This window comes from Mchenga conophoros, linkage group LG22 (assembly GCF_057382185.1).
Source record: "Mchenga conophoros isolate Kocher_MC1m ecotype Shallow Benthic linkage group LG22, M_conophoros_male_GT1.1, whole genome shotgun sequence".
Lineage (NCBI taxonomy): Eukaryota > Metazoa > Chordata > Actinopteri > Cichliformes > Cichlidae > Mchenga > Mchenga conophoros.
The window spans coordinates 4,891,236-4,909,778 of NC_140546.1; the positions used below are offsets into that span (position 1 = coordinate 4,891,236).

At 42.7% G+C, this 18,543-nt stretch overlaps 1 long non-coding RNA gene across 1 annotated transcript; it reads right to left on the bottom strand.

Moving 5' to 3' along the window:
• Window positions 1-6,997: 6,997 nt before the first annotated feature.
• LOC146548596 (uncharacterized) lies at window positions 6,998-14,233 on the bottom strand. Its single transcript, XR_014890449.1, has 3 exons — window positions 13,200-14,233; window positions 12,856-12,915; window positions 6,998-7,921 (listed from the first exon to the last, which is right to left on the bottom strand). It is a non-coding gene; the product is annotated as an uncharacterized LOC146548596 (long non-coding RNA).
• Window positions 14,234-18,543: the final 4,310 nt, after the last annotated feature.

Below are 18,543 nucleotides of genomic sequence, written 5' to 3' on the forward strand. Positions count from 1 at the left end.
CTGTCCATGGTGTTATTGTGTCTGCTCATGAGTCTGCCTGTCATGTTCAGTGTCCTGTCTGATTCTCTGTGTCTGTTAGTTTCCTGTTTTATTCTGAAAGTTCATGTCTCATGTCAGTGTGTTCAGTTTTACCTCTCCCCTGTCTCGTTAGCCTTATTGCTCCCAGCTGTGTCTCCCTCCTGTGGCCCATTCCCTGATTACTCCCCGTGTATTTAAGCCCTGTGTTTTCCTGTGCTCTCTTTCGCGTCGTCTGTTTAACTCCGTGTCCGTCGGCATCATTCTGTGTAACCTGGTGTTTAGTCTGCGTCTCTCCGCCATCTTTCATTGTGTATTTTGTTCCTCCCCCTGTGCGTGTTTGGTTTAAGTTGAGTTCTTTAGTTTTCCCCAGTTTAGGTTGGTTTACTCCCCGCTCTGCTCCTCCTGTTTTTGTCACCTTATCACCTCTGCAAATAAATATTCACTTGCACCCCAGTCAGTGCCTGCATCTTGGATCCTTTACTCAATTCACCACACGACTGCTGTGCAGCCGTGACAATTACTCTGTCTGAAGACAAAATGTAACTCATCCAAGAGTCAGAATATATAATTAGTAAAGTTCAACAAAATGTAGCAGCAGCATCAGGGTTTTAAAATGACTCTGTACAAGTACAGAATTTAGTTCTTTGAGTGACTCAAATCTACTAACAGTTAACTTCCAGCCTGTTGCTCCACCAAAAGTCCACCACAGTGATACAAACTCACTGATCAGCTCTCTGACTCTGAAATCGATAAAATGTCAAACTTGTGTTCAATCAAATCTAAGGAAGACAGTGAGTCATGAATTTAAAAATAATCGCATGACCCTCAATGATCTAATGATCATAAATTAAATGATCTCATTTAATAATAGTGACAGGACTGATTTTATCCAATTTGCTGAAAATACACTGAACAAAAATATAAACGCAACACTTTTGTTTTTGCTCCCATTCCCCATGGGATGGACGTAGAGACCTAAAATTCATTCCAGATACACAATATAACCATCCCTCCCAAACAGTGGTCACAAATCAGTCCAAATGTGTGGTAGTGGGCACATCTGCTATATTGAGATAATCCATCCCACCTCACAGGTGTGCCACATCAGGATGCTGATCTGACATCATGAGTAGTGCACAGGTGTACCTCAGACTGCCCACAACAAAAGGCCACCCTGGAATGTGCAGTTTTGTCTCACAGCAAAATGCCACAGATGCCACAAGCAATGAGGGAGCGTGCAATTGGCATGCTGACAGCAGGAATGTCAACCAGATCTGTCGCCCGTGCATTGAATGTTCATTTCTCAACCATAAGCCGTCTCCACAGGCGTTTCAGAGAATATGGCAGCACATCCAACCAGCCTCACAACCGCAGACCTCGTGTAACCACACCAGCCCAGGACCTCCACATCCAGCAGGTTCACCTCCAAGATCGTCTGAGACCAGCCACCCAGACAGCTGCTGGAACAATTGGTTTGCACAACCAAACAATTTCTGCACGAACTGTCAGAAACCGTCTCAGGGACGCTCAACTGCATGCCCGTCGTCCTCATCGGGGTCTTGACCTGACTCCAGCTCGTCGCCGTAACAGACTTGTGTGGGCAAATGCTCACATTCGATGGCGTCTGGCACGTTGGAGAGGTGTGCGCTTCACGGATGAATCATGGTTCACATTGTTCAGGGCAGATGGCAGCTGAGAATGTCCCAGTTCTTGCATGGCCAGCATACTCACCGGACATGTCACCCATTGAGCATGTTCGGGATGTGCTTGACCGGCGTATACGACAGCGTGTACCAGTTCCCACGAATATCCAACAACCTCGCACAGCCATTGAAGTGGAGTGGACCAACATTCCACAGGCCACAATTGACAATCTGATAGACTCCATGCGACGATGTGTTGCACTGCATGAGGCAAATGGTGGTCACACCAGATACTGACCGGTTCTGGGTCCCCAGACCCCCAATAGCGCAAAAAACTGCACATTCCAGGGTGGCCTTTTGTTGTGGGCAGTCTGAGGTACACCTGTGCACTACTCATGATGTCAGATCAGCATCCTGATGTGGCACACCTGTGAGGTGGGATGGATTATCTCAATATGGCAGATGTGCCCACTACCACACATTTGGACTGATTTGTGACCACTGTTTGGGAGGGATGGTTATATTGTGTATCTGGAATGAATTTTAGGTCTCTACGTCCATCCCATGGGGAATGGGAGCAGTAACAAAGGTGTTGCGTTTATATTTTTGTTCAGTGTAGTTTTCTTCAGTTTTCTCTGTCATTTTGTAAAACTATAAAGTGGAAAATGTTTAACTTCTTTAAGGCGCTTTAAAGTGGTATGAAAACCATAATGTTGTAGAAAAATTAAGTGGGTTTAAATAACAGACATTCACAAAGGAACAATTTCAACACAAATGCGTCTAATTAGAGACTGTTGGTCAATATTATCATGAAGTGATTGATCCACTGATAGAAATCAGACTGATCCAAGTCTCTGTTGGAGTCAGTCAGATGATTTCCATAGAGAGGCACTTTGCATCAGCAGCACCATGCTCCAGTGCTCTGGGAGAGTTTATAGTCCTGAGAGTTGAACACTGGATGACTGACAGCTGTCCTTCATCACAACAGAAGCCACAGAAATCCTCCTCATCAAAAACATGACTTTGATCTGTGTCCTCATCTGGACTCTCCTCTGCTGCTGCTTCACAGGTAAAGTCCAGAGAATCAAACTCCTCTCCTCTATCAACATCTGTCCCTCGGGAAATGAAGCCCACAAAACCATGAAGCTGCTTTATGTTTTTGTCTCTGTGTCCTCAGAGTCCAGAGGACAATATACAGTGACTCAGCCTGGAGCAGTGAGCTCTGCTGTGGGAGCAACTGTGAGCATCGAGTGTACGACCAGTCAGAATGTTCATCAAGGATTATACCATGACCAGTTCTGGTTCCAACAGAAAGATGGGGAAGCTCCTAAAATACTTATCAAGTTTTCCGACCAGCGAGTATCAGGGATTCCAGATCGTTTTACAGGCAGTGGATCACACAAAGACTTTACTCTGACCATCAGTGGAGTCCAGGCTGAAGATGCAGCAGTTTATTACTGTCAGAGTTATCACAGCCCAAATTTGTTCACACAGTGAAAAACAGTCGTACAAAAACCTCCCTCAGTCAGACTGAACAGAAACTGAAGTGACTGCTGCAGCTGGAAGATACTGCAGAGACTGATACAGTTCACTGAGGACACACACACACACACACACACACACACACACACACACACTCTGACAGATACTCGCTGTTAGGGGTGGGTTTTTATAATCGATTCATCGATTAAAATCGATTCATTAAAATCCTGAATCGATTTTTTAATATAAATTTATTTTGTCCGAAATGCCAGAATCTCTGGTGACATCTCACAAAATTTCAAGAACCACCAAACAGTAAGTGAGAGCAGGTACAGGGATTCTGCACATAGACTTAAACACACAGCGCGACCCGCGGATCAGAATCAGTTAGATGTCGCCTTTCTCACAGTCGGGGCTGAAAGCCGACAGCTCGCTGATCCGGGTCGGCGCTTTGTGTTCACGCCCTTTATGCGCTGATTCTAAAGCTGTTAGTTTGATCTCTCTCCAAACAATATTGACCGAATCAGCAGCAAAAGAAGATCCAAACGCTTCACATAAACATTGTCATGAATTCACTCTTTTACTGTTTTGCTTCCATTGCGATGCGCAGCTCTCTCTCTCTCCCTCTCTCCCTCCCCCTCCTCCCCCCCCCCCCCCCCCCTCTCTCTCGAACAGTTTCGCTTTCTTCATTATTCGCTTGCTTGTTACACAAGTCTACTGTTGCTTACAGCGCTGTCGGCCGCTGTTTTTTCCCCTTTTACATTCTTCCGAAAAGAAAACCTCATTTCTGCTGTTCAATACTGAACAAATTGAAACTTTTTAAAATTATTCAAAATGCAAAATGCTTAGCCATGTCTCTAATAAAACCGCTGTAACGTCAGAGGTAATGTTGATTAATTAATGGTTTTCTTTCGTTTTTGATGTACTGCAGAATATTTTTATAAAATCCCAGGCCAGGAAAATCACCTACATGTTTTTCTGTGTTTTATCTTCAGCTACTTTGACACAAAGGCATCTGCTGTGATGCTCACACCTTGGATAAAGTCTTGAGAGTGTCAGCTTCCTTTTTATAGATACAAAAATATGTAAATGTTCTGATCTGAATTATATCTCTGACTGTCAAAATTTCCCAGATTTAAATCGAATCAATCGAATTAAATCGAATCGTGGATCGAATCGATTCGGGACCTTGTGAATCGGAATTGAATCGATTCTAGAAATCAGTGACGATACCCAGCCCTACTCGCTGTTATCTCTTAAACAACTACCATCATTTTTTGCGCAGTAAGGAAAAGTTGAAGAAAGTCTAGAGAATCTCCTCTTGCTTGCAAAATGATGATAAAGAAAGCTGGGTATGTATTGAAAAAAGCTTAGCTATGACCTTTGAACTCAGCTTGAAAATATTGAAATATAGATAACTGAAATATCTCATCATCTTGGCTTGAAAGAGTAAAATACAGTGTAAATATCATTGTTGATAAAAAAAACAAAAACTTTTAAGAGTAAATGTAGCAACTCCTTTCATTTTATTTTTATTAATCTTTGTTTTATAATGGCAGAAAAAAGCTTATATTATAAAAACATTACATTATAAAAGAAAAGTTTTTATTTAAAAAGCTTATATTTTATGATTTCAAAATGTTTGTATGCAGTGCCACTAATACTCTTGATAAATAAACATTTTGAATATCTTGTAAGTTATTAAACATTCCCAGAAAACAACTTAATACAGCACAATTCATTATAGATACAAGTATGGTATTGTCTTGATTATTATTTGCTCAGTGCTGTGATGAACAAGTTAATCCATTAACAGGTATACAGAACAAAGTTACGGTGCACAGACGCTCTGCTTCCATAAAATGACCTTCTGTTGTGATTTCATAGCAGCTCTGATCTCCTTTAAAACACACGAGTTAAACATGGACACTTGCACATTACACTGACTGAGTTATCAGACTGCAAAATGTTACAGAATCTGACATTTTGTTATTGAACTCATGAACACCAATGGAAAAAACAAACATTTGAATTAAACAAGCGAAACCACATACGGCATCTATTAAACAGCATGGCTTCATAGTAAAAGTGTACAGATGGTGCACTGGCCTACCTGCAGTCCAGCCCTTTCTTTCTCAACAGTTCTTAGACTTTAATAGACTGTTGTTAAAGGAACAGGTTATACTACACAGTGCTGAACACGGCCCAGTCCCAATTGTTGTTTAGATGAGGTTTCAAGTGGGTAACTGCTTTGGCCAACAATGAAGGCAACAGCTGCTTGAAACTGTCAAAAGACAGACTACAGACAATCCTGTCAACAAAATATTCAATAAATTCTCCCACATTCCTTAAGACTCTACAAGAGGAGCAGCACAAGGAGGATTAGCAACAGCGTTAAAACTGCTAAATAAGATATGGGGTCTGTTACACAACATCAGGAAAATGCTTCATGATGACAGCCTCCTGAGAGTTTAAGAATCTCGTAGTACAACATATGACGCCTGTTTCTCTTTCATCCATCTTCACTCAGCTCTCCTATACATCTGTCTGATTGGTTGGGGAGCTGCATTATTTAGTCGGAGCTCAGCTTTACAGTTAAGACTCTTGATTATTTTTGAGAAAAGCAAGTTCAGCCATGACAGGCATGTGATTAGAAAAACAAAGATCAGAGAAGTCAGTGCCACTGACGATGTGAGAAATGCTAAAGTCGTACAGAAAGCTATTATATCAAATTATTCTGGGTGTTTAGTTGATTATGAGTGTAGTTTCCACACAATGTGTCTCCATTACACCTCAATTCTTCTTTAATAAAAGGTGATATAGTTTAATATGTTGTGGTGTTGTTCATCAGAGATTGTATTTAAATAATTTTCTAACAATGTGAAAATCTTTTTTGTAAATGTAGAGAATTAGAACTGAAGGCGAATGTACTTTCTTTGATATCATCACCTAATTTTATTTTCTGAAATGACAGCTGTGAACTACAAAAAACTGAAAATGTTACATTTGGTGAGTTTTAGCATTAACTGTATGTTACATATAAACATTTCAAGATCTTGTTTTCAGTCAGATGATTTCCATAGAGAGGCACTTTGCATCAGCAGCACCATGCTCCAGTGCTCTGGGAGAGTTTATAGTCCTGAGAGTTGAACACTGGATGACTGACAGCTGTCCTTCATCACAACAGAAGCCACAGAAATCCTCCTCATCAAAAACATGACTTTGATCTGCGTCCTCATCTGGACTCTCCTCTGCTGCTGCTTCACAGGTAAAGTCCAGAGAATCAAACTCCTCTCCTCTATCAACATCTGTCCCTCTGAAATGAAGCCCACAAAACCATGAAGCTGCTTTATGTTTTTGTCTCTGTGTCCTCAGAGTCCAGAGGACAATACACAGTTACTCAGCCTGGAGCAGTGAGCTCTGCTGTGGGAGGATCTGTGAGCATCAAGTGTACGACCAGTCAGGATGTTTATGTTTATAGCAACTATCAGCGTTTAGCCTGGTACCAACAGAAAGATGGAGGAGTTCCTAAACTGCTCATTTACTATGCTAGCACTCGACAATCAGGGATTCCAGCTCGTTTTACAGGCAGTGGATCAAACTCTGACTTCACTCTGACCATCAGTGGAGTCCAGGCTGAAGATGCAGCAGTTTATTACTGTCAGAGTTTTCACTACCCTAACAGTCAGCATGTGTTCACACAGTGAAAAACAGTCGTACAAAAACCTCCCTCAGTCAGACTGAACAGAAACTGAAGTGACTGCTGCAGCTGGAAGATACTGCAGAGACTGATACAGTTCACTGAGGACACACACACACGCACACACGCACACACACACACACACACACACACACACACACACACACACACACACAGCATTAACATTGTGTATTGCTGTAAATTAAAAGACCACCAAATACTTTGAACACAGAAAACATCACTAGATAAATTAAGTATTTATTAATTAGCTGCTGTAGAAATTTAAATAGTAAACTTTTGAATCCAGCATTCGTTTCCTCTTTCCCATCATTGCTTAGACTCCACTTTGTTAATTGCTTTATCAGAGCATAACTTTGAAATCTTTAAATGATTTTATTAGTTTGAATCTTAAGTCTTAAATTTTAAAGCAACATGAATAAATAAGGAGCTAAAGAAAAACCACTTTACTGCTCACAGACGTTCCTACATGATAGAGAACAAATAAGTTTAGAGTTCAGAGTTATCTCAGCACAGATGTGTTTACACATTTTAATATTATTTTACCTCAGACTGAATAAGAGCTGAACTGACTGCTGCAGAGACTGATGGATTTCCTCCAGATTTACCTTAAACAGCATCATAACCACTCATAACAACACTATTAATAGAAGCAGTAATAAACATGCATTTCACTCTTTATACAATGTAATCAGAGTATACAATGAATGCATTGTAACTGTATTTGGTATCAATAAACACAGATTTGTGTGTGATTGTGATTCATGACTTCAACTTGGAAGCTGATCTTCTCTGAGCTGAAGACTCTGCCTCTCATTCCACTTTTCAAAGTCGTGCCAGGTGGTCCTTGGGCACTGTTCTCGGCTCGTGCTAGGACATCCGACTGATGCCTGTTGCCTCTGGTTCTCTGAGACTCTCACCCTCTGGGTGCCCCATCTGGGGCCTTCCTCCTTCTCCTGCTGTGGCCTCCTGGATCTCCTGGATCTCCTGGATCTATCGCTGTCTGCCTCTGACACCCAGGAGGGCATTATTGCACCTCCCTGCCCTCATTATTGTCTACCTTTTGTGACAATGACACACACCACAAAAAGATTGTTAATTTATGTATCTGTGCATTTTCATATCTTTGTGTTCCAGGTGCTGTATGTTTTTGTTCCCTTTGTTTTTTCTTACAGGTGCAGCAGTTGGTGACACATTGTTGGACAACACGACAACAGGCAGAGGAAACAAGAGGAACCATAGAGAACTTATAGAGCTGATCTTGCAACATGTTTTTGGCACCACAGTGCATTCAGATCATAATTCAGATTGCATAAACTGCCAGACATGACAGGATTAAACAACATATATTAATAACATGTTTCTGTACAGGAGTATTTGAGTAAAGTAGCTCAGAGGTAAGGCAGGACAAAACCATTTAAGAATTTAAAGAGAAACACAAAAACATCAAATTACCAGGACAATGTCTCTGTTTCCCATTTTAATATCATGATTCAAACAGGAATTAAATGCAATTTGTAAACATTTAGATATAAAATTAACTAAACTGAAGCAAAGTGGTAAAAAGTAAAATATTTATAGCTTTCAGGCTCTCGGACGCTAAAAGTTTAAATACACTGATATCCTGGAAAGATGAAATGGATATGGATATCGTGAATAATTAAATGAAGTGCTCACTCAGGTTAAAACACCTTCACATGAGACACATCACACTTCTACATCTGGCTGGCTCTGTGTATACTAATGTTTGTTATTCAATGTCCTGTCATGTTTGCTGTATGGCAGGCAGCATGAAGGTTCCTGGATTCAGGATTCTTACACGGAAACAAATTTAAAGAGGCAGCTTTATTTGTTGGGAAATAATGCACAAAATAAACATTTACGAAAAACAAACCAAAACTTGAACATGGAAAATAAGAACTAGACTCTGGGGGACTAGAGACAGAAACACTAGGAAATAAGGAGCATGGAACTAGGAATGATGGACAGAAACATGGAGAAACTTACAGCACATGGGACAACACGACAACAGGCAGAGGAAACACACAAGGGAATGACACACAGGAGGAGAGCACAGATGGAAATAATCACACATAAGGAGACCAAGGGGAAGCAAAACTGAAAACTGAACACAGGACAAGGACTATCAGAAGAAAACAGGAAGCATGACAAATATGTAGATGCAGAAAAGACACTGTGACTGGGGGAACAAAAACAGAGACAGACACTAGACACTGAGACATGGAGACATGACTGTCTGTGCAACAGAGGGAACAATAAACATGGAGACAAGAGCTTATACACAGGCTTGAGATGGACACTGAGGGAGGGAGAACTAGGATCACTAAGAACTTAAGAAAAAAAGATAACCAAAACCATGAATAAAAGTAATCAAAGAATATAAATTAACAACACAGACAAAACACTGGGTCACAGATCCAGCACTGTGACATGTCCGCTTCTAAACAGGACTTTTTTTTACATACTTAGCATGCTAAAACAAAAACAGAAGGACAAAGTATTGTTTAAAATACTCATTTAAAATTGATTTATTTCCAGACATCCAGTCTGGATCCTGAAAGAAAAGAGTTTGTATCATCATGATTGGGTGAGTTGGATCAGGTGGCGGGGGAGGACGCTGGACAGACCTGGTGCACCTAAACGCGTAGTGAGGGTGTGCTGGGAACGTCTAGCAGAGGCCCCAGTCCGCGAGATCTTCAACGCACACCTCCGGCAGAGCTTCAACAGCATTCCGAGGGAGACTGGGGACATTGAGTCCGAATGGACCATGTTCAGCGTCTCCATTGCCGAAGCTGCTGCATTGAGCTGCGGCCGCAAGGTGGTTGGTGCCTGCCGCGGTGGTAATCCCCGAACCAAATGGTGGACACCAGAGGTGAAGGGAGCCACCAGGCTGAAGAAGGAGTCCTATCGGGCTTGGTTGGCCTGTGGGACTCCGGAGGCAGCCGACAGGTATCGACAGGCCAAGCGGAATGCGGCTCGGGCAGTGGCTGAAGCAAAAACTCGGGTGTGGGAGGAGTTCGGAGAGGCCATGGAAAAAGACTTTCGGACTGCCTCGAAGAGATTCTGGCAAACCGTCAGGCGTCTCAGGAGGGGAAAGCGGTGCTCTACCTGCACTGTGTATAGTGCTGGCGGAGCGCTACTGACGTCGACTGAGAAAATTGTCAGGCGGTGGAAGGAATACTTCGAGGACCTCCTTAATCCTACTGACACGTCTTCCGAGGAGGAAGCAGAGTCTGGGGATGAGGGGAATGACCCGCCAATTTCGGGGGCGAGGTCACTGAGGCAGTTAAACAACTCCTTGGTGGCAGAGCCCCTGGTGTTGATGAGGTCCGCCCCGAGTTCCTGAAGGCTCTGGACGTTGTAGGGCTGTCCTGGTTGACACGCCTCTGCAATGTTGCGTGGAGATCAGGGGCAGTACCTGTGGACTGGCAGACCGGGGTGGTGGTCCCCATCTTTAAGAAGGGGGACCGGAGGGTGTGTTCCAACTACAGGGGGATCACACTCCTCAGCCTCCCTGGGAAAGTCTATGCCAGGGTGCTGGAAAGGAGAGTTCGTCCGTTAGTCGAACCTCGGATACAGGAGGAACAATGCGGTTTTCGTCCTGGTCGCGGAACACTGGACCAGCTCTTTATCCTCTCCAGGATACTTGAGGGTGCATGGGAGTTTGCCCAACCAGTCTACATGTGTTTTGTGGACTTGGAGAAGGCATTTGCCCGTGTCCCTCGGGGTGTCCTGTGGGAGGTGTTGCGGGAGTATGGGGTGTCTGGCCCATTGCTACGGGCCATTCGATCCCTATACAACCGTTGCAAGAGCTTGGTTCGCATTGCCGGCAATAAGTCGGACTCGTTCCCGGTGGGTGATGGGCTCCGCCAGGGCTGCCCTTTGTCTCCGGTTCTGTTCATAATTTTTATGGACAGGATTTCTAGGCGCAGCCAAGTGGCGGAGGGCTTTCGCTTTGGTGGCCTCAGAATCTCATCTCTGATTTTTGCAGATGATGTGGTTCTGTTGGCTCCATCGGGTGAGGGCCTCCAGCTCGCACTGGAACGGTTCGCAGCCGAGTGTGAAGCAGCGGGAATGAGGATCAGCACCTCCAAATCTGAGGCCATGGTTCTCAGCCGGAAAAGGGTGGAGTGCCCACTCCGGGTCGGGCATGAGTTCCTGCCCCAAGTGGAGGAGTTCAAGTATCTCGGGGTCTTGTTTGCGAGTGATGGGAGAAGGGAGCCGGAGATCGACAGACGGATTGGGGCTGCGGCTGCAGTAATGCGGACGCTGCACCGGTCCGTCGTGGTGAAGAGGGAGCTGAGTGTAAAAGCGAAGCTCTCAATTTACCGGTCGATCTACGTCCCTACCCTCACCTATGGCCACGAGCTGTGGGTAGTGACCGAAAGAACGAGATCGTGGATACAAGCGGCAGAAATGAGCTTCCTCCGAAGGGTGGCTGGCCTCTCCCTTAGAGATAGGGTGAGAAGTTCGGCCATCCGGGAGGGGCTCAGAGTAGAGCAGCTGCTGCTCCACATCGAAAGGAGCCAGCTGAGGTGGTTCGGGCATCTGACAAGGATGCCCCCTGGGCGCCTCCTGGGTGAGGTGTTCCAGGCATGTCCCACCGGGAGGAGGCCCCGGGGCACACCCAGGACACGCTGGAGAGATTATATCTCTCGGCTGGCCTGGGAACGCCTTGGTGTTCCCCCGGATAAGCTGGAGGAGGTGGCTGGGGAGAGGGAAGTCTGGGCCTCTTTGCTTAGGCTGCTGCCCCCGCGACCCGGCTCCGGATAAAGCGGATGAAGATGGATGGATGGATCATCATGATTGAGCTAAAACCTCTGAGTGTAAAGAAACACAGCTTTCTTCTTAATCGTACAGTTTGGTTGTCTGAAATCAAAAATTAAAAAACTGTAATAAATAAATGCAAAATAAGAAGGCATTTTACTATTTTGGTATTATATCCACATTATCACATGCTGATGATCTGACAATAATGATAATAATGAAACTATACATGCATCCCATCCTATTCCAGCTGTCTTAAGGTCAGAGGCAGGGTACACCCTGGACAAGTCAAATAGTGAAACTAATAAAGACTTTAACAAAAAGAATGAATAATTCAAATAATGTCACGATCTGCAGCAGCAGATTGTGTGGAGCGGAGAGTGAGAGGACCCAAAATCAGACACGTGGAAACAGGATGGAATTTACCAGAAAGCGAGGCGTTCATTGAGACTGCATGAAAAATACAAAGCAAAGGAAAAACAGGACTAAGACACAAATACCTAAACTGGGCAAAAACCAACACTGTGAATGTCGTGCATGAAGCATGAAACATGAAACCTGTAACTTCAATAACTCTGATATTCTTTATTATTAACTGAGAGAAAAAGTGTCGACTCAGTCTTTTGTTCCAGGACAGACTGTCTCTGTCAGATGTAAAACCAGCAAGCGTCCTCCTGACAGACCGTGGTCTTTTTCTTGTGTTAAGAGGTTTAGTGAAGTGAGTTTCTCTCACTTTGCTGTGAACACTAGAAGAGATTAACTTCTATATAAGTTGATTAAAGCAGACCTGTAGTCTCTCATCTGCCTGCATTCCTGTGTTTGTTCTGTTAGTGTAACCCGTTTATGTGTTACGCCGGTTGTTCTGCGTTGTGTTCTGGCGTGAAAGTAAGAGGCAGGAGACAGTACTGGGTCTTTGGCTCTTTACTGCACATCTGCAACACAGAAATATGCGTTCGATCTGTGTGTGTCATGCGACTGCCAGTACACCTCTCCTCCGGCCATGCTGAAAGGAGCTGTGTCTGCAGCTTCATTAATGTACATTAATGTAATGAATCAAATACAACAAATTGTTTTAAAACATTAACTTAAGCTCTCAAAAACAAAAAAGCACAAAATAAATAACATGTCATTGAAAAAACATCAAAACAACTTATAAGAACAATAAATGAAAGACTGCATCTCCAAAACATAAAAACATCTCCATACCTGCAACACAGAAATATGCGTTCGATCTGTGTGTGTCATGCGACTGCCAGTACACCTCTCCTGACGAAGGAAAAAAGAGTGCATACTGTTAAAAAAGGAGAGACTGCCGCGAGTATGCTCTCAAGCCGCTAGCGATCAGGCTAACTTAGCATGCTAGCATTTTAGCTGCGTTCTCGACTAAAACCCATTATAAGTATATATTAGTGAACTCCGCCCTCCACAAAACTTATCCCGAATGAGTCTCTTAATGACAAACAAAAACGCGGCGGTTCGGCTGTATTCACACTGCAGCTTGGGATCCGAACAAACTTAAATTAGCTGAGAGCAACGTGGCAGTGACTTACCTCCGGCCATGCTGAAAGGAGCTGTGACCGGGGCACACATGCACGCGCCTACGTCACCACGTAGCGCACACACGCACATGAACGCACACAGACTCAGATCACACAGGTAGGAGAGTGAGATGCAAAAATGACATATTTAATCCAAAAAAAGAAAGTGTTTTGGGTGAAATTCACAAGTATTTAACACATATGTTACATTAGTCTGTTCTTAACATCATGTCCACTGTCAAGCTCAATTCTGTCGTCATTATTTGAGTCCAGTTATTGTCTCGCCGCCTTCTGTGAGTTACTCAGCCTCTGTTTTGTGTGCTTTAACTCTCAGACTCCTGATCTCCACCTCATCCTGACAATTAGAGATCCTCAGCTAAGTCTCCACCTGCTTCACCTCTGCCACCACCAGCTTCTAGACTCTTCTCTGCTTTGGTGCTTCATCAGAGTTTCACTGTCAAATAGTTCATTAATCAAACTTCAGTAAATCTTCATTTGAACTTTATTAAGATAAACTCTGTTTAAACATACAGATGACACCCTGCTCTTTAATTTTACTTATTAGGTTTTAGATCAGATTAAAATGTAGATCATAAAGCAGCTTTGAGACTAGAAATTATGAAGAGCACACAGATAATCTATGGTTGACATGACCTCAACAGCTTATAGAAAAATATTTAATATGTGGATTAAAAAATATATTTAACCATTTTCACTGCACATTACACTTGATGTGTCTGTTTACATTTTTATTTTGGTCTGGTTTTACAAATATTACAAAATCTTTATTTTTTAATGTGCATTTATTAAACTCACAGAGTCAAAGAACATGTTTTCTTGGTACATTTTTATTCTTTTAAGAGTTTGAAATATCAGCTTTACAACAGACACAAAAGGATGAAACTAGAGGAGATTGTTGCTCTGATTGTTGTCATTATGAGATGGAAACATGACTGTTTGATGAGTTTATTTTTTAAATCTGGAAACACAAAGAAACAAAGAGACAGAAGAAAAACAGCATGAAAGACTCAGTGATTGACATCAGGACTGGGAACACTGGTCTCTCCTCAGTATCTCTGAGACCAGAGACTGGGAGCCCTGGGTGGCCTCACAGGTCACATAGCCCACCTTCCCCCACTGGTCTGCAGTGAGCGTCAGGGTGCTGCTCCAGCTGTAGAGGCCGTCATTCTGCAGCACTCCAGGAGTCCTGCTCGCCTCCCCTCTGATGCTGCTGCTGCCACTGCTGTCGCTCGTCTTCCAGGACAGACTCCAGTCTGAGGGGAAGCCCTTGTTGGCCACACACATGAGCGTGGCCTTCCCCTGCTCCAGCTCCTTGTTGGAGGGACCCAGCACCTTCAGGGCGGGGAGGGTATCACCTAGGAAACACCAATCAGCTTAGAGGACACGAACCACAATTTGAATTTCTCCGTTAAGAAGTTTCTGTCAGGTGTTTTTTCTGCTCCACCAGTCATTCACTCACACATTGTTTCACTTCCCTTTAAGAAACCTCTCATGCATATCAGCACAGAGAGAATCATCACACAGTTTGAGCTGAAATATGTTCAAACTACACTGGAAATAAAAGAAGCAGATGTGGAAACATTTACAGCAGAAGTTTGGCTTTAAAATGATTAGAAGTCTAAATCATGGACGACTGAAGACATTAGTGGACACAAGCACAGAGCAGCTACTCATTCATATAGATTTGAAATGTTATTGAACAGCTCACATGATTTCAAACTAAATCTGAAACATCTGACACGATAAAAACATCAGAAAGCAAACTTTGACTCATCCAAACAGCAGCTGATGTGGTGGAAATTTACAAACTAATCATAAGATGATGAAGTTTACTCTTGTCTACATTTTACTGTGACAGAAATGTAGATTAAACAAGAGAAACTCACAGAGCTCATCTGAATTAGTCCAGTAAAAAGGACAAACATCAAACACTAAATTATTAAAAAAAAATACTTTTCTCTCATCTAAGCAGTCTAACAAATAATTATTAAATAAAATGATACAATATTTAATAATAAACACAGTTTAATTAACTTACTTCCAACATCCAGTCTGGTTCCTCCACCAAAAGTCCACCACAGTGATACAAACTCATTGAGGCGCCGTACAAAAACCTCTGACTGTAGAGAGACACGGCTCTCTGACTCTGTCAGACTGAACTAAACCTACAAGCCCTCAAAATACAACTTTATCATCAGAACTACAAATAATAATTAATACTATGAAACATCCCAGATTTTCATTGTAAATTGTCCCGAGTGTCTGAATATTCATTTCCAAAGCTGACTTTGTTTCTTAGGACAAAATTTATGAATAAAATAATTAATCAGTTACACAAAAAGTTTCCTAGCCTTTCATATTAAATGAAATTAAAGAAAAGAAAATTAAATTAAAGAGAAAAAGGGCATAGAAGTAACTTTGTTTTTGACTTACTTCCAACATCCAGTCTGGTTCCTCCACCGAACGTGTACCACAGTGATACAAACTCATTGAGGCGCCGTACAAAAACCTCTGACTGTAGAGAGACACGGCTCTCTGACTCTGAAACAAACAAACTCAACAAAATCATTCACTGTTTGTATCATTTAATAATATTATAATAGTGTAATTAAAGCAAATAAAGCCCATTACAACAATATTTAAAGAATCTGATTTCAAAATGTAGATTTTACAGCTTTCACATGTGAAAACATCTCTTGAAACCTGACACTTATTTTTTCACAGCTCTAAACACTGAAACTAATTCTCAGCCTAAAACGCTTCAAAAACACTTCAGATTCATGTAGTTATGTTTTGAATTTCACAAAAATATTAAGTTCTGGAAAGTGTACCAGCATTTTTTTCTATAATGTTTTTTTTTAATTTCTGAATGAACATGTCCATTGTTACGACGCTGCCTACACATACAGGGTTTATTTAATGAGTTTTTATTTCTATTTTGGAATTCTGTCTACAAATAATGGTGTTTTAGGAAGTTTTGAAAATTCCTTCCAGGTAGATAGACGGTGCTCTGTGCTGTTCTCACTGTGAAGGCTTCTAACTGGTAAACATTACCATTCAATTCAGGTTTTATCACCATGTGTTGCTTTGGTTCACTTTTGACATGTTTCACACACACACACACGTTTTCAAACGACTTCACTGACATTTATTCGTGAACACTTAAATGAACTCCAGTAAATGTTTCCCCATCACTGCTTTTCTCAGTTGCTTTGGTGAAAGTCTTACATCAGGAACGTCATTCTCACCACTCTTAATGCAGCTCTCCAAATATGTAAGGCCTTTTTCACCACACAGACTCATCTATGCAAAAGACACTTCATAAAACACTTTCACCGTCGTTTTAAGACATCAAAACAGGTTTTTTTGTTTTGTTATTTTTCTCAAAACCTCACCTACTTTGGAAAGAGTACTGCAAAAAATGTAGGCCTAATGTCACAAGGGGCCAAAGGCCTGTACGAAACTGGACTCAAGTGCTGGACCACATGTGGAGACGGTTGAGTTTGCTTCACACAAGTCTTTATTTGGCACAAAAACACAGAGTTATACTTGACGTGGGATTCCTGACAAGAAAACGTAGCGTGGTGGCCTAAGGTGGCGTGGTGATCAAGAGGGAGAGAGGAAAAGGGGGTTAGTGGGTTCACAGACTTCTCCAGGTGTGGTTGAATTTTAAAGAGGAGTATGGCTTATGTTGCAGGTGGAGTTGGTGGTACTTTGAGGGGAGTAGGTGAAGGTCCAGGTGAGCTGAATAGATTTAAGATGGGCTGACCTGAGCTCCAAGGGATCCTGTGAGAAGCAGTGGGAAGAGGGCAGCAGGTGTGATATTGAAATCCTTCCCAGGAGACGGAGCATGAAACTGCAGTGAGTATGGCCGAGTGCATAGACTTGGGCAAGGAGCATGAAGCATGGTAGCCTGTTAGCACCGAGGGTAAGTTGGCAAACTAGCAGTGAAGAGACGGCAACGCTGGTCTTGAATATCCTGAGTAGGTTGCTCCAGATTGGCTCCATGTGAGGAGATGACGGCTCTGCCCAGGGGCAGACACAGGAGAACATGGTGGAAATTTACCAGCAGCTCACCCGGACTGTGACAGCTAATGAGAAGTTTAAAACTGTTTTCAGAAACAAAAATCAAGTCTGATGGTTTTTGTATTTTTTTAACCTTACAAAACTGATGAAATGGAGAAAAGCAAAATAATACTCATTAAACTATATGTGTGTTCTGCTCACATCATCGACACATTCTCAGCCTGGCTGGGGGGCTTCTTTGCCCAGCCTGGAGGCTCCCGGTGCAGACGGCTCCCTGTGATAGTGTTTCCTCACCCGGCTCATGTAAAGATTGATTGATTACTACAGTGCCGTGATCTTCCTCGTGCTGTGTGTGTTTTGTTAGATTCTTCCCAGTTTAGGTTTTGTGGAGTTTTCTGTTCAGCAATAAAAGCTGCCACTTTGAGTTCAGTCCTATTTCCAGTGAGTTTGGTTTGGGTCCAATTCCTGCCTGGACACAGCCCGATCACGACAGTTGTGAGCTGTGAGTTGTGGATCAATGAAGTAACAAATCCCTTTATTAGTGTAGAAACAACGGCAGTGTGTATGTGTGTATAAAACAATGAGAAAGGCTAATTTGATTGGGGAAAAGTATCACTGATGTGAGAACTGCAGCAAAGCGACTGAGAGAAACTGTAATATATGTTGGAGGTGGATGGTACTGGAGGAAATCATGTTGTATCATGATGTCTGAACCATATTTAATTTTGGATCACAGCCATCTGAATGGTGTCCTACAGCAATATTTTAAAATTGACATTGAAGTTATTTTAAAAATAATCAGTTAGTAGTTCTTCAAACGCATCAGGATCTTCCTGGCGTACAGAATGTTGTAAAAACATGTAGTGAAGTCCAGACCTTTACTTTTTCACATTGTGCCTCTAAACTTGGTCAGATGATTTCCATAGAGAGGCACTTTGCATCAGCAGCACCATGCTCCAGTGCTCTGGGAGAGTTTATAGTCCTGAGAGTTGAACACTGGATGACTGACAGCTGTCCTTCATCACAACAGAAGCCACAGAAATCCTCCTCATCAAAAACATGACTTTGATCTGCGTCCTCATCTGGACTCTCCTCTGCTGCTGCTTCACAGGTAAAGTCCAGAGAATCAAACTCCTCTCCTCTATCAACATCTGTCCCTCTGAAATGAAGCCCACAAAACCATGAAGCTGCTTTATGTTTTTGTCTCTGTGTCCTCAGAGTCCAGAGGACAGATCACAGTGACTCAGCCTGGAGCAGTGAGCTCTGCTGTGGGAGGAACTGTGAGCATCAAGTGTACGACCAGTCAGCG